The sequence below is a fragment of the Podarcis melisellensis genome (genome assembly GCF_964234715.1).
Source record: "Podarcis melisellensis genome assembly, chromosome: W".
Lineage (NCBI taxonomy): Eukaryota > Metazoa > Chordata > Lepidosauria > Squamata > Lacertidae > Podarcis > Podarcis melisellensis.
This window is the reverse complement of record NC_138535.1, coordinates 20,746,471-20,771,831: the sequence shown is the minus strand read 5'-3', so window position 1 is coordinate 20,771,831 and position 25,361 is coordinate 20,746,471.

The window sequence follows — 25,361 nt, the reverse complement described above, 5'->3', positions numbered from 1 at the left end:
GAGGAGGCGGGGCTTCTGGGGGCCGGGACCGCCCCCGGCCTTAGAAGAGGATAAAAGCCCAGTCAGCCTGGCCCCAGGTTGCGGGAGCAACGTCGTTGTTGGCTTCGGACCTTCCTGTGTTCCTGATCCCTGCTCGGCCTCCTGTTCCTGACTATCCGGTGTTCCTGATCCCTGCTCGGCCTCCTGTTCCTGACTATCCGGTGCTCCTGTTCCCTGCTCAGCCTCCTGTTCCAGCGTTCCTGTTCCCCGCCCGGCTCTCCGCCTTGGACCTCGCCCCTCTTCGTGTGGACTCTGCTTACACCCACGGTACCTACCCCCGGGACCAGCACAGTTTGCTCCCGCCACACCCGCACTCCCCCTTCGTTGGGGTGCGTTCGGGAAGAGCCAGAGGCCATGGCTGACCAGGCGGCTGCGCTGGAGGCTTTGGCCCAGGAGAACCAGGCCTTGACCCACACCGTGCAGCAGCTCAGCGATGCGGTGACGGCTCTTCAGCAGCGCTTGGAAGCCCCACCGGCTCCTGGCAAGTACCCAGTGGCTTTGCCCGAGAAATTTGATGGGGCCCCGGCCAGCTTTCCCATGTTCCTCGCCCAAGCCAAGCTGTATATTCAGGGGCGAGCCCGGAACTTCCCTGACGACCGCACCAAGGTGCACTTTTTGATTAGTTTGTTAAAGGACCAGGCGGCCAAGTGGGCGTTGCCGCTACTCAGGCAAGACTCCCCCTTGCTGGCAGACTATACGGGGTTTTGCAATCTCCTGGAGGCCGCGTTCGGCAACCCCCTGAAAGGGAGTCAAGCCAACCGGGCGATTCGGCGGTTGGAACAGGGCAAGTCCACGGTAGCCGCATATACCACGGAGTTTCGGCTGTTGGCACAGGATTTGACCTGGAATGACTCGGCACTGCGGGACCAGTATCTCGAAGGGCTTTCGGACGAGATACTGGACCAGCTGGCCACGATGGAACGCCCCACCACGCTAGACACTCTCATTCAACGGCGTCTACAGATAGACGACCGGCTGGAGGATCGTCGCCAGGCCCGGGGCCGACGACACCTCCAGTTCTCGGCACCAGTTTTTTCCGGCAGCCCCTCGGTCACAACTAAGTTATCGGAGGAGCCTATGCGGCTCGGGGCAGTGCGGCCACGCCTTTCCCCCGTAGAGAAGGAGCGGCGTCGGGAGGGGAATCTATGTCTCTACTGTGGCGGAAGTGGACACTACGCTCGGTCCTGCCCTGAGAAACGCCGGCCGCAGGGAAACCGCCAACCCCCAGTAGCTGATGGCCCTAGCTACCGGGGGTCCCAAACAGCGCAGAATGGGCCCGCACCAATAGACTTGCAACATCTTATGGTTCCGGTACGTTTATACCCTCCAGGTGGGCCCTGGATTCTTACCCATGCTTTGGTGGATTCAGGAGCAACCCGTTCTTATATGGACGCTGCTTTTGCTGCCCATCATCAGGTGCCACTTCGGAACAAGCCAGAACCAGTCCAGGTGGAAGCAATTGACGGACGGCTTCTACGTTCGGGAGCCGTTACTCAGGAGACCCAGCCCCTGGTCCTGTGTCTCCAGCAGCACCGGGAGTTGCGAACTTTGGACATTGCCTCTATGCCCCGGTTCCCCCTCGTGCTCGGGATGGACTGGCTGGAAGCTCACAACGTTCAGATTGACTGGGTCAAACGGACTGTGCACTTCCCAGACCCATGTTCCCATGCTCAATCCGAGACGCTGGCGGCCGCGCCCACGGAGCAGGCAGCACCCACGCTCCCAGCCGTGTACCAGGACTACCAGGACGTGTTTGAGGAACGGGGGACGGACCAGCTGCCGCCGCATCGGCCTTTTGACTGCGGCATAGACCTCCAACCCGGAGCGCCTTTACCAGTGAGTCGCTTATATTCTCTAACAGAGCCAGAGCGCGAGGCTTTGCAGGACTTCTTGCGCAAGAACCTGGAGCGTGGGTTCATTAGGCCTTCCACCTCGCCTACCGCGGCACCAGTGCTTTTTGTTAAGAAGAAATGTGGGGAACTCCGCCCTTGCCATGATTACCGAGCCCTGAACAAAATTACCATCCCAGACCGGTACCCCTTGCCCCTTATTTCGGAGTTGCTGGAGCGGGTGCAAGGGGCACAGGTGTTCACCAAGCTGGACCTCCGGGGGGCCTAAAACTTGATTTGGATCCGAGCCGGGGATGAGTGGAAGACAGCGTTCGGGACCCGGTACGGGCAGTTCGAATACTTGGTTATGCCCTTCGGTTTGTGCAACGCGCCTGCTGTGTTCCAACGCTACATCAACCACGTGTTCCAGGATTTGTTAGACAAGTACGTGGTGGTGTACTTGGACGACATACTGGTTTACTCCCGTGACCCGGCTCGCCATGAGGGACATGTCCGGACCGTGCTGCAGCGCTTGCGTGAGCACCGTTTGTACGCAAAGCTCAGCAAGTGCGAGTTCCATCAGCGGACTGTGGACTTCCTTGGTCACCGGCTCTCTCCAGATGGGGTGCAGATGGACCCTGGGAAGGTGGCAGCGGTTCGAGAATGGGCGGCACCCCGGAACCGCAAGGACCTACAGCGTTTCCTGGGGTTCGCCAACTACTACCGGACCTTCATCGCAGATTATGCTCATCGCACCACCCCGTTGACCCGGCTACTGCGCCCAAAGACGCCGTTTTCCTGGGACAAGGAGGCAGAGGAGGCGTTTCAGGGGTTGAAGGCCTGTTTCCAGAGGGCGCCGATCTTACAACATCCTGACCCCTCTCGACCCTTTGTGGTGGAGACCGACGCCTCCAGTACGGCTCTCGGTGCCGTCTTGTCTCAACAGAATGGACCTGAAGCGCCACTCTTACCCTGTGCCTTCTATTCCCGCCAGCTCCTACCAGCGGAGCGTAACTATACTGTGTGGGAGCGGGAACTACTGGCCATCAAGGTGGCCTTTGAGGTCTGGCGCCACCATCTTGAGGGGGCACGACATCCGGTGGAGGTGAGAACCGACCACCGGAACCTGGAGTACCTTCAGACCACCCGCAAGCTGAACCAAAGACAGATCCGGTGGGCGTTGTTCTTTTCCCGGTTCCAGTTCCGGATACGCTACATTCCTAGCTCTCAGAACCAGAAGGCGGATGCCCTGTCCCGGAAACCTGAAGACAACGCAGACACGGTACAGCAAGGAGAACCCACCACGATCCTACCTCCAGCTGCATTCCTGGCCACCCAGGAGGCGGAGCCACTGCAGGCTCGGGTGCGGGAACAGCAGCGGATCGACGCTTGGGCCCAGGAACGACTCCGGGAGCTGGCTGAAGGGTCCAGCCCACAGTATCCGGGGCTGGTCCTGCATCAGGGCCTTCTGCTGCACCACGGCCGTCTGTACATCCCACCAGGGCCACTGCGGCTGGAGGTTCTCCGGATGGCCCATGATGCCCCAGCAGCGGGGCACTTTGGACGGTATCGGACCACCCATCTGGTCAGTCGTGAGTTTTGGTGGCCCCGCCTGAAGGCTGACGTGGCTCGCTACGTTGCTGGTTGTGAAGTCTGCCGGCGCGCCAAGGGCCCTACCGGGCGACCCCCCGGCCTACTTCAGCCATTGCCAGTTCCACCGCGCCCTTGGCACACGGTTTCGTTGGACTTTGTAGTGGACTTACCCCCGTCTCGTGGCTGTACCTGCCTTCTAGTTTTCTCCGACCATTTCACCAAGATGGTGCACTGCACCCCCTGCCCATCTGTACCCACAGCCAAGGAAACCGCTCAGCTGTACCTTCAGCATGTCTTCCGCCTGCATGGCCTACCTGAGCGCGTGGTGTCCGACCGGGGCGTTCAGTTCACATCCCGGTTCTGGCGAGCATTGCACCAGACCCTTGGGACAGAGGTCTGTCTCTCGTCAGCCTACCACCCACAGACCGATGGCCAGACGGAACGGGCGAACGCGGTGCTGGAGCAGTACCTCCGGTGTTACTGCAGCTACCAGCAGGATGACTGGGTCGACCACCTGGCATTGGCGGAGTTCGCCTACAACAACGCGGTGAATGCGTCCACCCAGCAGACCCCGTTCCAGGCCAGTTACGGTTACCATCCACGGCTGTTTCCAGATGTGCTGCCGGCATCCGCGGTCCCGGCGGTGACGGAGTGGCTTCAAGAGCTCCAGTCCCAGCAACAGCTTTTGGTGGAGCAACTACACCAGGCCAAGGAAGCGTACAAAGCCCAGGCCGAGCGCCACCGCCAGGTGGGGCCGGAGCTTCGCGTCGGTGACCTGGTTTGGCTCTCCACTCGCCACCTGCACCCCTCTCGACCTTCGCGGAAGTTGGACGCCCGCTTCACCGGCCCGTTCCCTATCGTGGACCAAGTCTCTCCTGTGGCATTCCGCCTCCGGTTACCCGCAACCCTGAAGGTTCACCCGGTCGTCCACAGGTCCCTTCTGAGTCCGGTGGCCCCACCCGACGAGTTCCACCCGAACCGTCCCCGACCGCAGCCAGTGTTGGTTCAGGGAGAGCCTGAGTACGAGGTGGAACGCATCCTGGACTCCCGATACCGCAGGGGAAAGCTGCAGTATCTCATTGACTGGAAGGGGTACGGACCGGAGGACCGTTCCTGGGAACCAGCGGCCAATGTCCACGCACCTGCCTGCCTCCGAGAGTTCCATGCGACGTACCCCGGCAAGCCGGGTCCGGACCCTCGGTTGAGGGGGGAGCCTGGGAGGGGGGATGGTGTGATGGCCTGGGATTCCGATTCAGAGGATGAACCAGAGGAATCCCAGCCTGCACTGGAGTCCCCGCCTCCAGGGCCGGCTGAACTGGGGCAAGGCCTAGATGCTGAAGAGCCTGCACCTGTGACAGAGCTTCAGGAGCTGGCCCCAGGTGAAGCCCTTCTGGCCCCAGAGGGGCTTGACGACTCAGTGGCCACAGGTGAGCCTCCTCCAGGGCCCAGTAACCCTTCGGCCTCTCCTGATCTGCAGAGGCTTAGGGCAGAGAGGCGAAGGGAACTGGTTGCCCCCAGGAGGAGTGCTCGCCTTAAGGCCAGAGGAGGCGGGGCTTCTGGGGGCCGGGACCGCCCCCGGCCTTAGAAGAGGATAAAAGCCCAGTCAGCCTGGCCCCAGGTTGCGGGAGCAACGTCGTTGTTGGCTTCGGACCTTCCTGTGTTCCTGATCCCTGCTCGGCCTCCTGTTCCTGACTATCCGGTGTTCCTGATCCCTGCTCGGCCTCCTGTTCCTGACTATCCGGTGCTCCTGTTCCCTGCTCAGCCTCCTGTTCCAGCGTTCCTGTTCCCCGCCCGGCTCTCCGCCTTGGACCTCGCCCCTCTTCGTGTGGGCTCTGCTTACACCCACGGTACCTACCCCCGGGACCAGCACACTCCTACTCTAAATATGCATGGGTCTATATGCTGCAGAAAAAGTCTGAAGCCTTTACTAAGTTTCGTCAGTTCTGTAAATGGCTCAGAAATGTACATAATGAGAATGTACATTGTCTTTTCACTGACAGGGGTGGAGAGTTTTGTTCAGAAGAGTTTGAGGCTTTTCTTTCTGAACAGGGCATTGAGCATAGGACCGCCACGCCCAGATCGCCCTGGCAGAATGGTTTATGTGAGAGATTGAACCAGACCCTGCAGCAAGGAATCAGAACACTGTTACATGATTCGGGGCTGCCCAATCCCTATTGGGCCGAAGCTCTTTCGTTTTTCTGTTACCTGTATAACAGGAGGTACCAGTCTATTGTAAATTGCACCCCATATGAGATGCTTCATGGAAGAAAGCCATGTGTGAAGCACTTTAAAATTTTTGGTTCGGAAGTTTGGGTGCACACCTCACAGGGTGACAAACTGAGTAAGCGTGGAGAACATTGTATTTTCCTAGGATATGAGAAAGCGTCTTATCGTGTCCTGATCACAGACACGAAAACCATAAGGCTGACCAGGAGCATTGACGACAATCCACAATGGGACAAAGTTGGCGTTTTTCAGTGCCATCCCATTTGTGATGATGGTTCAAAAGGGGCAAAGAAAGTTAAGAGGGAGGCAAGTTCTGATGTGATTGATAATCCTGATGCCAATGTAGTTTCAGATGATGGCACAGATTATCAAAGCCCCAAAGCCTCAGGTGAGTCTGACGCTGATTCAGACTTAGCAGCTTCATATACTTTAGCTCCCCATTCTCCCGAAGAGGAGGAAGCACCAGAACAAGAGGATCAGAGAGTTTTGCGCAGATCTGAGAGAACAACCAAGGGGGGTACCACCGAAAAGGTTTTCTGAAGAGTTTGCAAAGGCTGCGGTCACATGCAACTCTGGTGGGTTTTTAAACCTAGCATGAAGTGTGCTGAGAGTAGTGGCACAAAACGCTGCATTTATTTCCTTACCTGACGTTTGAAGGATCAGGATTGAAGGAGCAAGCATGTGTTTAAAATGGTTTGTTCAAATCTGCCTAATTAGAAATGTCAATTTGTATTTGAAAGGAAGAAATGTGTGCGAAGATTTTTCATTTGTGTATTCACAATGTGTATTTTGTGTAAACTACAGGTTGAGGTTTATGTTTTAACTCTTTCCTAATAGACACAGAAAGGTTGAAGTAACTGTTTAGTGATGTGATAAAGTGTCTTAGATAAGGGGGGAGAGAGATACCTGCAAGTATGTTACCAAGGTTGTAAGCAGAAAACAACTTTTGGAGTGTGTGTGCAAATTGCAGTTATGATAAAGATTCTTGAATGGTCGGATGAAATGGGGGAGGATGAGTAGATTTCACCCCTCCCATACCCAAGAATCTCCTGATCATCTCCTGAGGTCTCTGCTGACTCTACAGAGAGGAGGAGCAATGTACTGCTCTCTACTTAATTAGTCAAGTGTGTGAGTGTGAGAGAAAGGGTCAGTCAGTGTGTCGGAGAGTGAGTGCAAGAGATAGTATTTAGAGATAAGATTGCTGCTAAGAGCAGCTGCAGGCACTCAGAGTAGCATTGATGTATGCTCAGAATATTTAGCTCTGTATATAGTTTGTATTATAGCTGTAGTTATAGAATAAAAGAAGATACTTTACAGAGCTGCTCTCCGAGTGGTTTATACTCTGCAAGACTCTGCAAAACGCTGCTGCGCAACGACTGCATTATTGAGACAGTGAATCCGGTGCTCTCAGCTCCAAGCTGTGAGTCCACAGCACTGTGACCAGTTCCTGTGGGAAAGGAGGTCTCTGGCAGTGCTACCCAGCTCGCCTAGCCCAGTTGGGGCTGTAGTGCATGAGTCCAGTTGGTACACTGGCTCAAGGGCGATGCTGACACTCACAACAATCTATTTATGAAACTGGTTTAACAGGGCAAGTGCTAGGGCAGAGAAAGATAGAAGAGGTGGTGATGGCACCTCAAAAGATACAGAGATCTCAAGTCCTACAGGACCAAAAGCTGCAATACTGGGAGATGGAGCTTGGAGGACACTGGCCAAATTTTGGATTTAAGAAAATTCTTATTGATGGTGGGACTGTGAAACAAGTGGAAGATCATCTTTGGAACAACTACTTTTCGGATTACAAACTAAACACTGGGGAGTGCAACACCGGGGAATGGGACATTTGGATAAAAGGAAATGAAGAATACTACTGTATGGAACTCCCCGGGGATTGGCTCTCCAAAGAGAAAGAGAAGAGAATGTGAAAGAACCCAACAGGGAACAAGGATGTATGCAACTACAAACAGAAACAAGGAAGCTCGCAGAGGGGGCCTGGAGGTGACCTGAGAGCCTCGGATATTAGAACACCGGACTGATGAGGACATAATGACATAAGGACTGACATTACCTGGAACCAGAAAAAGGGACGTTGGATAAATCTAGAATGAGAAATGTCTTTTGTAATAAACTTATTGGTATCCTCATGTCACTAATGAATAAATTGAAAAGAAGAGGAGCTAGGATACATCCTTGCCGGACTCCTCTGTTGATGGGCACAGAGTTTGTGAGATCGCCGGCTGGGGTTATTCTCACCCTAGCAGCCGACCCCTCATGCAGCTGGATTATTAACTGTCAGGGAACTGCCATTGGAGAGTCAGGTGGTGGAAGGGCTCCAGGAGGCTAGGAAACCTTCGGATGCGGAGGAAGGAAGCAGTAGGGGGAGAGGGAGAGTTCCTGCAGAAACTCAATCGGAGGAATAGCTCCAAGATGTTTCCAGTGAGAATAGTGGGGAGGGCTCAGGACCTCCGCTGGGAACGCCCACTCCGCGCAGGAAACTGTCACGCAGAGAATCCAGAAGGAGAGTTTCCATCAAGGAACTCTTATGTTGGCGTAAATTCCGGAAGCGCCCACTGACGGATTCTGCCAGCGATTGAGGTAGCCACGCACCCATGGCTCCGCGGACTGGGAGAGTTTAGGAACTGATGGCAAAGCTTGGAGGGCTTAAACGCTTATGCACGAGCAGCCCCCTTTTCCCATTACAGCAATCCGTCAGTCTTTGACGCTGCTTGTGCGAAGGAGAGGCATCATGAGCAACCCAACCGGAGCCGGAGGAGCAGGAGGAGCTGGAGGGGGACCAACTCTGGAGGAGAGAAACAGAGCTTTGGAGCACCAGCTGGCACTGCTAACGGCGCGGCTCGAGGAAAGGAGGGCGCAGGATGCACAGGGGAAACCCACCCCCATTGGAAGGAAGGTACCTGGGTTGGTACAGAAATTTGGGGGTGATCCAAGGAACTACCAAGCCTTTAAGACAGAGATGCAGTATGCACTGAACCTGCAACACGATGACTTTGCCGATGAGGAATCGAGAGTGGCTTTTGTGATTGGGCAACTCGAGGGAGGGGCTAGAGATTGGGTGAGGCCCCTGATGGCAAATAATAATAACGCCTTAAAGGACTTGAGGAAATTCTTTAGTGCGATGGACTTGATGTTTTCCAGCCAGATTGAACAGGGCGTGGTACGCAGACAGTTAATGGCGTGCAAACAGGGAAATCAATCAGTCAGAGAGTATTGGACACAGTTTACCATGCTTATACATAAATTGGGGTGGGGTCTGTCTTCGGACCCGATACAAATGTTGTTTGAAGAAGGCCTAGCCCCAGCGGTGAAAGATGAACTTTCCCGCGCGCCCCGTCCGGAGTCCATGGATCAGCTGACCAAGGCAGCGCTTGCGATTGGAGCGCGCCAGGAGGCGAGAGCTCTGGAGAAGCGGGAAGGGAGAGGAGAGCGTTGGAATGATTTCCGCATTCCTGAGATGCCGGCGCAACCCTCCCCGCCAGTGGAACCGATGGAGATTGGAGGGGCGAGTGCGCGCGGAACTTCAAATGTTAACGAAGGGCGGAAAAAGGAGGGGAAGAGCGCTAAGAAATGTTTCCTTTGTCAACAGCCAGGACATTTTGCCAGGGTCTGCCCGCAAAGGAAGGGATGGCAAGGAATGGTGGGGGCTGTTGGGAGTGAGGAGGAGGGGGTTAAGGAGCAAGTAAAAGCCAACGCCTGGCTGCCAGCGACAGGGCACAGCAGTCAGGCCAAGGATCAGTGAACGTGCCCAAGCCTGAACCCCCAAGAGCTGCTCTTGTCGTAGAGGTGCTACTAGAGCTACCCAACGGACATCCACTCACGATAAAAGCCCTCTTAGATTCAGGCAGCTCCTGCAATTTCATGAGTAAGGAGTTTGCGTCAGAGCACCAGATACAGACGATGCCCTTAAGTCCTTCCTTGCAGGTGACAACGATTGACGGGAGGGAACTGCTGGGAGGGGAAGTAAACCAACAGACAGTCCCCATGACAATGAGAGTGGCAAGGCACACGGAAGTCATTGCATTTCATGTAGCCACACTAGCGGGACCTCCCATCATCTTGGGAATGAGCTGGCTGGCGCTACATGACCCGCTAGTGGGATGGCACCAGCGGACAGTCTCTTTTGGGTCAGCTCATTGCCTAGAGCACTGCAAGGGAAGAGAAATGCAGGGGCTGGCTAGGGCCAGTCTGGCAGGGATGGCGGTGGGGGAAAAGGGAGAAATACCCCGACAATACGCCGACCTGAGTGACGTCTTCAGTGAGAAGGAAGCAGATAGACTGCCCCCGCATAGACCCTTTGACTGTCAAATTAACCTCCTCCCGGGAGCCCAGCTACCAGTGGGCAAGCTGTACGCCATGTCAGACAGGGAGATGCAGGAAAGGGCAAACAGTATTCTGCAACAATATCTGAGGTGTTATGTAAATGACAGAGAGAATGATTGGGTAGAGAAATTAGCCCTAGCTGAATTCGCATACAATAATGTGGAAAATGTGTCCACGGGCATGAGTCCATTTATGGCTAACTATGGGTGTCACCCCAGGGCATTTCCAGGGGAAGGAGGGGAAAGATGGAGCGTGCCGGCAGCGGAACATTTTGTGGAAGAAATGGAAGCAATACATCAACAGCTCAAAATGAATTTGGATAGGGCCAAGGCAGAATACAAGAAGCAGGCAGATAGGAGCAGAAGGGAAGGAGAGACCATAAGGGTGGGGGACCGGGTGTGGTTGTCAACACAAGGGTTACCGTTCAAGGGGGGTTGCAAAAAATTGCGGCCAAAACGACTGGGATCCTTCGAGGTTATACAGCAGGTCAATACGGTGGCCTTTAAACTCAGGCTGCCAGACAACATGAAACTGCATCCAGTATTCCATAGGTCATTACTATCACCATACCGGGAGGGGCGGGAATTTTGGGGACGTGAAGGTGAGGTTCCCGCGGCACCGCAAGTAGAAGAGAGGGAGCGAAGCAGTCATGTAGCAGAAATACTCGACTCTCGGTGGAAGGGTGGAGTACTTAGTGGCATGGGAAGGGGAACCGGAGTCCGAAAATACCTGGTTACTGGCAGAAACGGTCAAGGATGAGGTCTTAGTAGGAACGTTTCATCGCCGGTTCCCAAGGAAGCCCCAGCCCTTGGCTAGGTTCTGGGAGGAACACTTCGGCACCACTGATGAGGAAGAGGAGTTCGAGGGGTTCCCAGAATCAGGACAGGAAGAGGAAGAAGAATCAGATGGGGAAGAGTATGGGGAAAGAAGGGACAGTAGTAGGTGGAGAGCGGTTTTCGAGTCATCCGAAGATGAGGATTCTTTCAGGGGGTTCCCAGCCTCGCCACCCAGAGAAGAGGGGGAAATGGGGGGTGAGGGTAGTCCTGGAGGGGAGGTGGATGTCAGGGAACTGCCATCGGAGAGTCAGGTGGTGGAAGGGCTCCAGGAGGCTAGGAGACCTTCGGATGTGGAGGAAGGAACCAGTAGGGGGAGAGGGAGAGTTCCTGCAGAAACTCAATCGGAGGAATGGCTCCAAGATGTTTCCAGTGAGAACAGCGGGGAGGGCTCAGGACCTCCGCTGGGGACGCCCACTCCGCGCAGGAAACTGTCACGCAGAGAATCCAGAAGGAGAGTTTCCGTCAAGGAACTCTTATGTTGGCGTAAATTCCGGAAGCGCCCACTGACGGATTCTGCCAGCGATTGAGGTAGCCACGCACCCATGGCTCCGCGGACTGGGAGAGTTTAGGAACTGATGGCAAAGCTTGGAGGGCTTAAACGCTTACGCACGAGCAGCCCCCTTTTCCCATTACACTTATATTTATGGAATTAGTGTAATACTAATGAAATATTAAGTGATGTCGGAAAGGAAGTAATTGGCTTAAGCAGAAAGGTTAAATATGGTTTGAATTTAGAAATTTTAGAGATTTGGGGATAAGATAAAATTTAATGATATTAATGCAAAAATGAAGTGATTTGGTTAATAGTATGAATTTGCTGAATAAATTTTTAAATGGAATACAAAGAGAGAGGTGAGAGGAAGTCAGGAAAATAAGTAAAAGAACGGTGAGAAACTGAAAGGAGGGATTTTTTATTTTTCTTTTCATTTTTTCTTGTTTTTTGGGTCGAACTTTTTGGCTTTTGTATTTTTTTATTTTCTTGGTGTTATTTTTTGTTCTTAGTTCCTTTTTTTCTTTTTTTCTTTTCTTTTGTTGTCATTGTAACCTTTTTTCCTGTTAAAATCTAATAAAATATTATTCTAAAAAAAAAAAGAAAAGGGAAAGAGAAAGAAAAGAAAAGATAAGAAAAAGAAAAAAGAGATAGAAAAAGAAGAAAGAAAGAAAAAGAAAAAGAAAACACAAAGAATCCTATTGAAAATGGTTTGTTCATTTGTTCAGAAAAGAGAAGGAAAAAAATTGTAATAAATAAATAGAAGAGGGGGGGAGTGGGGATGGAAAAGTAGATATATGTATAGAATTCTTTAATGAGAAATTAAAAAGCCTTTTTTAAAAAAGAGAAAAAATGAGTAATCATAATGAAAATGATTAAATGAATAAGAAGTGAACATAAATGGATGAATAATGTGTAATAATGTAGGAATAAAAAAGGGAGGGTTGTGTGTATAACTAAAGAAGAAGGAGGAGGGAGGGAGGGAGGGAGGGAGGGAGGGAGGGAGGGAGGGAGAGAGAGAGAGAGAGAGAGAGAGAGAGAGAGAGAGAGAGAGAGAGAGAGAGAGAGAGAGAGAGAGAGAGGGGGGGGGACAAGAAAAAGGGGCAGTTTTAATTCTCCTGTGGGACCCCCAGGGCTTGGTGCCGGGTCCCTACATCAGGGCTGAGGCGGCGGTTCCAGGAAATGGGCTCCAATGGTTCAGGCCACCTACAATGGTTCGGGCCACCTACAGTCCTTCATAGGGTTTTAAAATATTGATAAGAAATGGACTGAAAATGAACTAAATAAAATAAAGAATGGTTTTTGCTGTGCCCCCCTGCACTGGCAGGGGAGGGTCCATGCCGCGTTCTATCCCCCAGCCGGTCCCTGGTGCGCGGTTCCTCTGCTCTTTTGCTCCAGCCGCTGGTGATATTGGCTTGGGGTCGGACCTGGACTAGGTGGTGCATTCCGTCCGGGCTTCCCTGTCTCTCCCGATCCTCCCCCCCCCCATGTTAACTGTGGGGGAGCCTTACCAATACAGTCTTACCTTGGATCCCAAACGCCTTGCGACTCGAATGTTTTGGCTCCCGAACGCCATAAACCCGGAAGTGAGTGTTCCAGTTTGTGAATGGTCTTTGCAGCCCAAATGTCTGACGGGGCTTCCGCGGCTTCAGATTGAGTGCAGGAAGCTCCTGCAGCCAATCGGAAGCTGCACCTTGGTTTCCGAATGTTTTGGAAGTCGAATGGACTTCTGGAATGGATTCCGTTTCACTTCTGAGGTACCACTGTATATCTTCTCAGAGCAGGGGCAATCCCCTTGCTGCCTTCAGTTCTGGTAAAGCTAAGAATTGCTTGTGCAGATCTTGATGCCTCAAGGCCGAGGCTGTCATCTGATGTGACCAAGTACTCCTATCAGAGAACCAAATCCTCAAATACAGTCATACCTCTTGTTACGCTCGGTTCAGGTTACGTCTTTTCAGGTTGCGTCCCGCGGCGACCCGGAAGTAACGGAACGGGTTACTTCCAGGTTTCGCTGCTCACGCATGTGCAGACGCTCAGAATGATGTCACACGCATGCGCAGAAACGGCAAATCGCGACCCGCACACGTGCAGACGTGGGTTGCGTTCTGCTCATGATACGAACGGGGCTCCGGAACGGATCCTGTTCACAACCAGTGGTACCACGGTAGTTGAAATGCCTGGCTTGTTCAATGGATTGTCCATTTAGGAGCCATTTATGCTTCATGGGCTGTGCCCCCAACACTACGGCTTTTGTCTTGGAATAATTTGTATTCAAATCTTTGTTACGACACAGTCTCCCAAAGTTCTTTAGTATCGCCTCATACCCACTTGCGTTTGTGCTAACAACACCATATCGTTGGCATGTAGCAAAATGGATACATTATGGGATAAAACTGAAACAGGGAAATATCTGGCCATTTGGGTTCCTTTATTACTTCATTTACATAAATGTTAAAAAGCAGAATTTTAAAAAGTATTTAAAAGTGTTTAAAATATTTTGGAATTACAAGGTTAACTTTTTAAAAAGATATTAAATAAGTTTCAAAAGCCTGTATATGTAACTGATGATGATGTTAGGAGGTGGGGGGTGGCGGCAGCTGTGGTTGTAAGACTCCCTTAAAACTGATTTACAGTGCTGGCTCTTGGGGATTGAAAGGGGACATAAAAAGGCCTTGCCCCAAATTAAAGAAAAACCAACAACTCCAGTCAAACAATTAAAAAAAACAGCCTGTGGGGCTCAGATGAACAAGTCCCACTTCAGTGCAACTTGACCGGAATGACATGCACAGATGCTCCCTTCTTTTTCTGAGTTAAAGCAGCTCTTTTGGCTGAAGTGTGGCATGCAGCTGAAACACTAAAGCAGGCACTCAAGAGGGGGTGGGGGTGGGGAAACAGTATTTAAGGAAGCTCAAGCATTGCGTGTGAAGCTCCAGGAGCTTGAAGAGAAACTCCTACAGGCGACTTCCGGGTTAGCGCCATCGGTAATGGCGGAATTCCTCTGACCAAGAGGAATTTGCTCTGTGGGAATCGGGTCTGGCCGCCACGGTGAAGGCGGAGACCCCTCAAAAATCACAGGTGGGTGAAGCCTGTGAACGTGGGATTCGGAGGGCACCCTTTGCGCCTCCCCTACTTGCAAGGAAACCCGATTTCGGGGCTCCAGAGCAAAGTGGGGTGAGCAGCGCGGTGCTGTGAATCGACTGCTTTTTCCACGGAGCGAAGCCGCACAGCTGTTGTTGGAGAGCGCTGACTTTTTCCTGTGAACATCTGGACTCCAAAAGAAACTCCCTGTGAGTAGAACAAATTGGAAACTTTTAAAGAGAAAAAAAGATTTAATTCGGCACTGTAGCGGGGAGGCATAAACAGGAAGTCCGCCTTCCGCTTTTGTAAATAGATCAAAGCAAAGAGGCTGCAAGCTAAAGCCTTGGAAAGTCAATCGGAAAGGACTAACTTTTCAAGTCCAAAAAATAGTAAATCCCCCCCTTGGAAGCAGGAGAAGAGGGGGAAAAATTTTTTGGACTATATATACCTGCAAGAGAGAGGGAAGGAAGCAAAAATTTCACCGCTCAGAACCTGGGAACGGGCTGCCAATATGACAATAAGACTGCCGTACTTTGAAAAGCTCACTGACTGTGAACTGTTTATCCGCTGACAGCTAGCGGAGTAAGAGAGATACAATGTTTTCAGCTGTCCCCTTCTGATCTTAAAAAGGAGGAAAAGTAACTGAAAATTGAAACTAAATATCCTGCTTGAGTTGTCTTTTAAAAGGCGTTATTTTGGATCGATACAAGTGCGGATTGCAACTGTTTCCCCCTAGAGGAAGTTCCTGAAACTGTTACAAGTTGGATCAGGGGAATTTTCCACTTGTAAGATAAAACTCTCTGACTGTGGGACTGACCTTGAACTTTTTAAGTGTTATGGCAGATGGGAAAGAAAAAGTAGATTCGTCACTCCCAGACAAAACAACAAGACCTGGGAAGTCTTGGCAACGAAGAGCGTCAGCATCTGGCCCTTCTGCTTCGCCTGCAGCTGTACCAACACAATTCAAACCAAGAGGAATGTCATCAGAAGAAGCTCTAGCCATTGCATTAGGTAAGATAAATGAATCTTTGGAGCAACTCAGTAAAAAGGTAGATGCGACAAATGCGAAAGTGGATGCGACAAACGCGAAGGTGGATGCCACAAATACTAAAATTGATTTAAACACAGAAAGTATAAATAATTTGGGACAAAAGGTGAATACTAATATAGAAACCATTCAGAAACTGATACAGGAATCTACTTTGATCCGACAGACTGCAGAGGAAGCTAAGGAAAAAGTTGCTGCCGTGTAAGTTAAGGTAACACAATTGGAAACAAAGAGAGTCCCAGATCTACAGAGGTAACTTGAGGACCACAAGTCGATGCTTTCTATGATTGAGCTTAAGGGAAAACAGTCGAATTTGAGGATTAGAGCTGTACCTGAACTGGAGAAGGGCAGTTTGATAGACTTTCTCACGCAGGAATTTGCAGAGTTTGGGGATTTAGATTTGGAACAAGAAGAATTTAACATAGTGAGTGCCTTTAGACTTGGAAGAGGAGGGAAGAAGAATAGAGTAAGAGACTGCTTGATTACCCTCCGATCTAAAGAAGAGAGAGATAAAATTCTGGGTCGGCACTATCAGAAGACTTTGGTAATACAGCAGTCAAGAGTGGAAATATTTAAAGATATCCTGAAACATCTTTTGTGTGCTGGTCCAGGGGGGAGGTTACCGTGGGGCGAGGTCCAGGATCTGAGTTGAGGGTCGGCAGACAGTCCTCCTCGGGCAAAGCGGGGTCCACAGCGGGAAGCCGGGCAAGGACAGGAACTCTGGGGGAAACAGGACTGGGTGCTGGCCGAAACAGCTCATCAACGACGTTGCTCCCGCAACCTGGGACCGGCCTGACTGGCCCCAGGAATCGCTGTAGGTCCTTGCGGTTCCGAGGTGCTGCCCATTCCCGAACCGCTGCCACCTTCCCAGGATCCCTCTGCACCCCATCTGGAGAGAGTCGGTGACCAAGGAAGTCCACTGACCGTTGATGGAACTCGCACTTGCTGAGCTTCGCATACAGGCGGTGCTCCCGCAAACGCTGCAGCACGGTCCGGACATGCCCCTCGTGGCGAGCCGGGTCACGGGAGAAAACCAGAATGTCATCCAAGTAAACCACCACGTACTTGTCTAGCAAGTCCTGGAACACATGGTTGATGTACCGTTGGAACACAGCGGGTGCGTTGCACAATCCGAAGGGCATTACCAGGTATTCAAACTGCCCATACTGGGTTCCGAATGCTGTCTTCCACTCATCCCCGGCTCGGATCTGAATTAAATTTTAGGCCCCCCAGAGGTCTAGTTTGGTGAACACCTGCGCCCCTTGCACCCGCTCCAGCAACTCCGATATAAGGGGCAAGGGGTACCGGTCTGGGATGGTAATTTTGTTCAGGGCCCGGTAATCAAAGGCGAAGCTCCCCACATTTCTTCTTAACAAAGAGCACTGGTGCAGCGGTGGGTGAGGTAGAAGGCCGAATGAACCCACGCTCCAAGTTTTTGCGCAGGAAGTCCTGCAAAGCTTCGCGCTCTGGCTCTGTAAGAGAGTATAAGCGACTCACCAGCAGGGGTGCTCTGGGCTGGAGGTCTATGCCGCAGTCAAAAGACCGATGCGGCGGCAGCTGGTCTGCCCCCGTTCCTCAAACATGTCTTGGTAGTCCCGGTACTCAGCGGGGAGCGCTGATGCAGCCTCCTCAGTGGGTGCGGCTGCTAGCATCTCAGACTGAGCATGGGGACATGGGTCTGGGAAGTGCACAGTCCGATTGACCCCGTCAATCTTAACATTGTGAGCCTCCAGCCAGTCCATCCCGAGCACCAGGGGGAACCGGGGCATGGAGGCAATGTCCAAAGTTCGCACCTCCCGGTGCTGCTGGAGACACAGGACCAAGGGTTGGGTCTCCCGAGTAACGGCACCTGAACGCAAGAGCCGTCCATCAATTGCCTCCACCTGTACCGGTTCTGGCTTGTTCTGAAGTGGCACCTTATGGTGGGTGGCAAAGGCAGCGTCCATATAGGAGCGGGTTGCCCCTGGATCTACCAGGGCGTGGGTAAGAATCCAAGGCCCACCTGGAGGGTATAGACGCACTGGGACCATGAGGTGTCGCAATTCCAATTGGTGAGGGCCCCTCTAGCATGGTCTGGGACCCCAGGTTGCCAGGGCCCTCGGCTACCGGGGTTGGCGGTTTCCCTGCGGCTGGCAACTTCTCGGGACAGGATCGGGCGTAGTGTCCGCTTCCGCCACAGTAGAGAAATAGGTTCCCCTCCCGACGCCGCTTCTTCTCCCCGGGGGAGAGATGAGGTTGCGCAGCCCCGAGCTGCATAGGCTCCTCCGATGACTCGGCTGTGGCCGTGGACCTGCTGGGAAGGACTGGAGCCAGGAGCCGGAAGTGCGAGCGGTCCCGGGCCTGGCGACGGTTCTCGAACCGATCGTCTATCTGCAGGCTCCACTTAATGAGGGCGTCTAGCGTGGCGGGGCATTCCATCGTGGCCAGCTGGTCCAGTATCTCATCCGAAAGCCCCTCAAGATACTGGTCCCGAAGAGCAGAGTCATTCCAGGACAAGTCCTGTGCCAGCAGCCGAAATTCCATGGTGTAGGCGGCCGCAGTGAACTTGCCCTGTTTCAAATGCCTAATTGCCCGGTTGGCTTGACTCTCCTTCTGGGGGTTGCCGAATGCGGCCTCCAAATGGTTGCAAAACCCCATATAGTCTGTCAGCAAGGGGGAGTCTTGGCGTGGGCGAGGGCGAGGAACTTGGTGTGGGCGAGGAACATGGGAAAGCTGGCCGGGGCCCAATCAAATTTCTCTGGCAAGGCCACTGGGTACTTGCCTAGAGCTGTGGCGTCGGCCACAGGAGCCGGGAGGGCGTCCAACCGCTGCTGAAGAGCCGTAACCGCATCGCTGAGCTGCTGCACGGTGTGAGTCAAGGCCTGGTTCTCCTGGGCCAATGCCACCAGCGCAGCTGCCTGGTCGGCCATGGCTTCTGGCTTTTCCCGAGCGCACCCCAACGAATCAAGGCCCTGCCCCAGTTCAGCTGGCCCTGGAGGCGGGGACTCCTGTGCAGGCTGGGATTCCTCCGGTTCTGAATCGGATTCCCAGGCCATCACATTTTGGACCTTAGGTCCAATTACGGAGATTTGGTTATCCTGCTGAGAAGGAACAGAATCATTTTCAGGTGGGAATTTCCCCAAGGCCTATCCTTCACTTTCAAAGGAAAGAAAATAAAAATAAGATCAGTTGAGGATAAAGAGAAGTTTTTGAGTAATTACAAAGAAGACCTGCAGAAGGAACTTGGAAAAGAGCCAGGAGCAGTGGACAGAGGATCACCAGACAGAGGACTAGAGCAAAAAGTACTGGACAGAAGATCAGCAATAGTGGACATAGCATCACTACCTTTTCGACTGGACGAGCCAGGGAAAGTGATACCAACACCACCGACAGAACAAGAGCAAGCGTTGGGTGCAGTTGGAGGAAAATCAAAGTAACTACATCATGGCACTGCAAGCATTAAGCTGGAATATTAATGGACTGAACTCCCTGGAAAAAAGGCGAAGAGTCTTTCATTTATTAAAAAAAGAACAATTGGACTTGATTTGTTTACAAGAAACACATGTGATAAGGCTCCACAGGAAAGTACTGAGTAATAAAAGACTTGGACATGAATTTATATCATCAGACAAAGTTAAAAAAAGAGGAGTAGTACTTTATGCAAAGGAGAGCCTATCACCGAAATTTTTATTTAAAGATGACCAAGGAAGATTTGTTGCAATTGAAATCCAATCACAAGGAAAGAAATTTTTGATATTAGGCATTTATGCACCAAACGAGGGAAAAACGGAATTCTTTAAGAAGTTACATGAGACTCTGATGAACTATATGGATTACAATATGATTTTGATGGAGGATATGAATGGAGTGGTGTCTACAGATATGGACAAGGCACAGAGACAGGTAGTTACTAAGGACGGTAGACTACCAAAAACTTTTTTTGATATGACTGACAATATGGATCTAGTTGACATTTGGAGAATGAAAAACCCCTTGGGAAGAGAGGGGACTTTCTTCTCTGAAGCCAAAATGACATGGACAAGAATTGACCAAATTTGGGTAACTAGAGGACTGGCTCCGAAGACCAGAAAGGTGGAAATTTGCCCTAAAACTTGCTCCGACCACAATGCGGTGAAGATGGAAATGAAACTAACACCAATTGGTTCCTTTAGATGGAGAATGAATGACACTTTGTTTAGGAACGAAGAAGTGACTAAGAAGGCCCAAAAAACTTTGAGAGACTATTTCGAGATAAATATGAACACCACTTGTCAGGGAACTGCCATCCGAGCTAGAGGCGGAGGCAAGGCTCCAGAGCGATGCTGGAGAGGGGCCCAGCAGGGAGAGAGGCAGCCCATCTGCTGGGGAAGGAAATCAGCGTAACACCAGGGGTGAAGGGGGGCAGATGGGGGAATCAGCGAGGGGGCTCCAGGACTCTTCACCGGAGACCAGCGGGGAGAGCACAGGTCCTCCGCTGCCCACACCCACCCTGCGCAGAAGACTTCCGCACAGGGAGAGTAGGCGGAGACTTGGCGTCAAAGAACCTCTTTGCTGGAAGAAGTTCAAGAAACGCCCACTGACGGATTCTGCCAGCGACTGAAACAGCCACGAAGTGAAGGGCTGTCCAGACAGAAAGGGTTTAACCAGGTAACCTAGCCAGGAGTGGCAGCAACTTACGCACGAGCAACCCCTATAACCATTACACCACTGTTGAAAAAAGAGTAATTTGGGACGCAAGCAAAGCAGTTATGAGAGAATTTTTGATACAACAGAATGTGATTAAGAAGAGAGCTCAAAATGAGAAAAAAGATAAGATTTTGGAGAAAATAAAGGAAGGAGAGAAGAAATTGAGAGTGAAACCAAAGTCGCAGGAGATTCTGAAAGAGATAAAGTTATATCAAGTACAATACATGAAAATGATGAACCAGGAAATAGAATGGAAAATTAAACAGATGAGACAAAAGACATTTGAATCGGCAAACAAATGTGGAAAACTGCTGGCTTGGCAAATGAAAAAAAGACAAAAACTCAATACCATTACAAATTTGGAAGTGGAAGGAAAAAATATAAAGAATCCAGTGGAGATCAGAAAGTGTTTCCAGAGGTATTTTAAACAACTATATACACAGGAGACGCAGAAAGAAATGGACATTGACCGATTTTTGAAAACAAATGGATTACAAAATCTCTCTCAAGAAAATAAGCTAAAGTTGAATTACAAAATAACGGATCAGGAAGTGGAAGGGGCCATACAGAACATGCAACTGGGCAAATCTCCAGGACCGGATGGTTTGACTTCAAGATACTACAGATCTTTGAAAGAATGGTTAGTACAGCCATTAAAGGAAGTCTGTAATGAAATATTGGGAGGGGAAAAGGCACCAGAGTCGTGGAAGGAAGCTTATATTACACTTATACCGAAAGCAGAGTCTGAGAAGACACAACTTAAGAACTACCGCCCCATATCTTTGCTTAATGTGGATTATAAAAAATTTTTATTTTATTTTTTAAATAATATTTATTAAGGTTTTGAAAGGTTACAAAATTAAAGAAAAAGAAAAGAAAACAAAAACAAAAACACAGAGAAATAAAAACAATTAAGAAAAAAACAAATCAATTCTTCCATAACTTATCTTTCATTTGCTTGTTTCCTTGACCTCCTCATACCTCCCTTTTTTGTATTCTAGTTCAATTAGCTATTTCAGCAAATCCTTTCCATCTTTGTTTTTATCCTAATAATTTATCTTGATATAATGTAACTTTACATTCTTACCAATTAACAATCTATTTTTACTTAATCTTTTATAACATTTCTGCTAAAACCACGTAACTTCATTCCAACATCCTTCTGACATTCCTTAATTTTACAATGTTTCTGTAAATAAACTTTAAATTTCTTCCAATCTTCTTCCACCGACTCTTCTCCCTGGTCTCGGATTCTGCCAGTCATTTCCGCCAGTTCCATGTAGTCCATCACCTTCATCTGCCTTCGCCGTGGCGGTCAGACCTGATTCCCACAGAGCGGATCCCTCCTAGTCAGAGGAATTCTGCCATTACCGATGGCGCTAACCCGGAAGTGTGGATTATAAAATTTTTGCAGATATTTTGGCTAAAAGACTAAAAAAGGTACTAGTAGAAGAAATTCATAAAGATCAAGCAGGCTTTCTCCCAGGCAGACACTTGTCTGAAAATACGAGTGTCAGGGTTTCTGGGAGAGAGGAGGAGATGACAGAGGAGACGGAGAGCGAGTGGGAGGAGGGGCAGAAGGATGAGGAAGAAGATGACGGAATTCTGAGGGAATCCACGAGTCTGAGCAGCGAGTCAGAGGATTCTCAAAAGGGGGTTACCTTAATCAAGCAAAAGGGAGGAGAAGGGAGAAGCGGAGAGGAGCCCAGTGGAAGACAGACGCAGCAAGAGGCGTCTCAGCCGGAACGGAGTAAAGGGGGTGGAGTCGTCAGCCTCTCGGAGGGAGCAGGATTAGGAGAGAACAGAGAAAGGGGGTTGGAGCAAGGTGTTCAGCCGGAAAGGGTGGAGAGCAGAACAAGGGGTGGTGTAGCGGTCGAAAGAAAGGTCAGCAGCAACGTACGCGCGCCAAGTTCAAACGTAGAGGCGCGCGGAAGTGGAGAGAGCTCAGGGGAGGAGCCCGGCCCTAAAGCCAGAAGGAGGGGGGAAGAGGCGGCAGAGGATTCAGCCTCAGGCGAGTCACGGAGAGAGGGAACCCAGGGGGGCAGGAAGACCCTGCGGAAAAGAAAGGAGAGGAAGAGGTGGTCTAGAGCCAGGCTATTAAGTTGGTGTGGAAGAGGGGAGGAGTCAGAGGGGACTTCAGCGGTCTAACGTGACAGACGTACGGCCACGATGCTGAACTGTACGAGAAGCAGAAATCTTCAATAAACTTTTCCTGTAAATAAACTGCAACGGAGTGAGGTCTCTTGTGAGCTGGGACCCGTCCTGGGTGGCCGTGACAGTAAGTCCCCTCTCAGAAAGCAAAAAATTTTTTTTGCGAAGCTCACGAACGGGAGCAGCCATGAGCGCTGAGGAGCAGCTGGTTGCACTGCGGGATCAGGTTACCGCTCTCACATCGGCAGTCATTGCTTCGCAGAAGAAGAATGACGACTTGGAGAAGACGTGCCAGGATTTGCAGGCAAGGTGGGAACACGCGGACAGGGCGGGGGCCCCAGGTTCCAGAGCGGAGGGCATTGCGCTTGGACGGAGGGGGGGTGCCCTGGTTCCGCATTTTAATGGCAACTTGCAAGACTATCCCAATTTCAGAGCGGACGTCGTATATGCACTGCATTTACTCCGTCACGATTTTAAAGATGAGGAGGAGAAAGTGGGGTTCATTGTTTCGCACCTGCATGGGGAGGCCAGGGCTTGGCTACGCAATCTGTGGCGCGAAGATGGACCGGCCCGTCGCAATTCAACTGCGTTCATCAAAGCGATGGATTCTTGTTTTCAATCCTCTGTGGATGTGGACATTGCGCGCCGTCAAATGCACGGGCTGAGGCAGGGGAAAGCGACTGTGCGCCAATACCACTCTAAATTTTTTGCATTGCTCACCGCCTTAGATTGGCCAAAGGACAGTAAGCCGGTCAGAGATCTTTTTTGGGAGGGATTGAGCCCCCCCATCAAGGATGAGATCGCTAGGGGGGACAGACCCCAGACCCTAGAAGACGTGGTGCAACGGGCTTTAGCTATTGGAATTCGACATGAGGGACGTCCGTGGCACGAGGAGGACGGGCCCCAAGCGCGTGCGCAAGCGAGGACTCTCCCTTTTGTGCACAGGGATTTCAGCCGTGCGCACCCCTCGCCAATGGGGAAGGACAGCGAGGAGCCAATGGAGATTGGTGGTGCTAGGGCTCAGAAGCCATCCCAGAGCCCTGTCCCTGGTGCAGCCAAAGCGAAGCCTCCTAGAGGAACCAGGAAGTGTTACATCTGTGACAGTGCGCACCATATGGCGAAAGAGTGCCCCCAGAGGCTCCAGAAGCACACTGCAGCACTGGCAACTGTAACAGCAGAGGTGCAACCAGGGGAGCAGCTTCAGGGAAACGACAGTGCCTGGCTGGAAGCAGAGCTACTGGGGCTCAGCCAGGCGGATCTGTAGACAAGCCCCCAGCATCACTGCAGAGCGTGGACCCTTTGCCTCCCAGACCGGCAGTTCTGCTCACAGCAACACTCCAGTTGCCTGATGGGAGACTCCTCGAGGTTCCAATAACGATCGATTCGGGAAGCAACGCCGACTTCGTGGGACTGCAGTTCGTTAAGCAGCACAACATGGCGCTCCTGCCTGCAACGACGCCTCTAAACGTGGTCACGGTAGACGGCAGGAAGTTGCTGGGGGGGCAAGTGGTGCAGCAAACCCCTCCCATGATGATGCAGATTGGCAACCATCGAGAACTTATTAGTTTCAATGTCACCCACTTATCGGACACACCCATCGTGTTAGGCATGAGTTGGCTGGAGAGGCACAGTCCCGCGGTTGCGTGGTACCAGCGGCAGATCACCTTTTGTTCATCGTATTGTGCTCAGCATTGCTTTCAGACCGATCAAGGAGGAGAAGCCGAGCAGCAGTTGCATCTGGGTATGGTGCAAACAGTGCCTCACAAGTACCAGGACTTCTTGGAGGTTTTCTGTGAGAAGGAAGCTGACAAGTTGCCGCCTCACAGACCTTACGACTGCGCGATTGATTTAGTGCCAGGGGCGCAACTGCCTGCTGCCAAGCTGTACTCCATGTCGGAAGACGAGATGCAAGAGCTTCGGGAGTTCATAGACCATAACCTCAAGCGAGGTTTCATCCAGGAATCTAAAGCAGCGGGTGGCAGCCCTGTGTTCTTTGTGAAGAAGAAAAACACGCCCCAAAAAAGGCTTATAGTGGATTACAGGTTCATAAACAGCTTGACTAAGCCCAAAGCTTTCCCCATGCCCAAGATTGACGACCTTTTAGCGACCGTCAGGAGGGGCAAGATTTTCACCAAGCTGGACCTACGTGGAGCTTACAATCTCATCCGCATCCGGAAAGGAGATGAGTGGAAGACCGCCATGTTCACCCCTCTGGGCACATACGAATACAGAGTCATGCCTTTCGGTCTCCAAAATGGCAGCCACGTTTTTCAAGCATTTATGCACCACGTGCTAGCAGGTCTCCTCTACAAGAAGTGTGTCTGCTTTCTCGACGATATCCTGATTTTCTCGGAATCGCCGGAGGATCACGATAAGGACGTGAGGGAGGTCCTGCAGAGGCTGAAGGACCACAGGCTGTACGCCAAGTTGGAAAAATGCCAGTTTGATGTCAGAGAGGTTGATTTCCTTGGCTACAAGTTGTCCGACGAGGGACTGGCCATGGACAGGGCTAAGGTTCAAGCGCTGTTGGACTGGAAGAGCCCTCGAAATCGGAAAGAGGTCCAGAGGTTCATCGGCTTTGCCAATTTTTACCGCAAGTTTATTAAAGGTTTTGCGAACGCGACGGCGGCTATCACTGACACCCTCAGTTCCAAGAAGAAGAAGTTCGTCTGGACCGAACAAGCGGAGCGGTCCTTCCGGACGCTTAAAGGTCTTTTCGCCTCCGAAGAGCAGCTGCTCCACGTGAATCCCGGCAGACCCATGCGGGTAGAGACCGATGCGTCAGACAGAGCGGTTGGGGCCGTTCTTTTGCAAGAGGATTCACAAGGCAACTGGAGACCGGGTGCGTTCTACTCCCGGAAGCTCAGCAAGACGGAGCGCAATTATACCATATGGGACAGGGAGTTGTTGGCCATTCATGCAGCTTTCAAAGCGTGGCGACACTTCTTAATAGGAGCCAAGCACACGGTGCAAGTCCGCACGGATCACAAGAACTTAGAGTATTGGCGGACGGCTAAGTTACAGACCCAGCGACACATGCGCTGGGCGGAGTTCTTTGCGGATTTCGACTT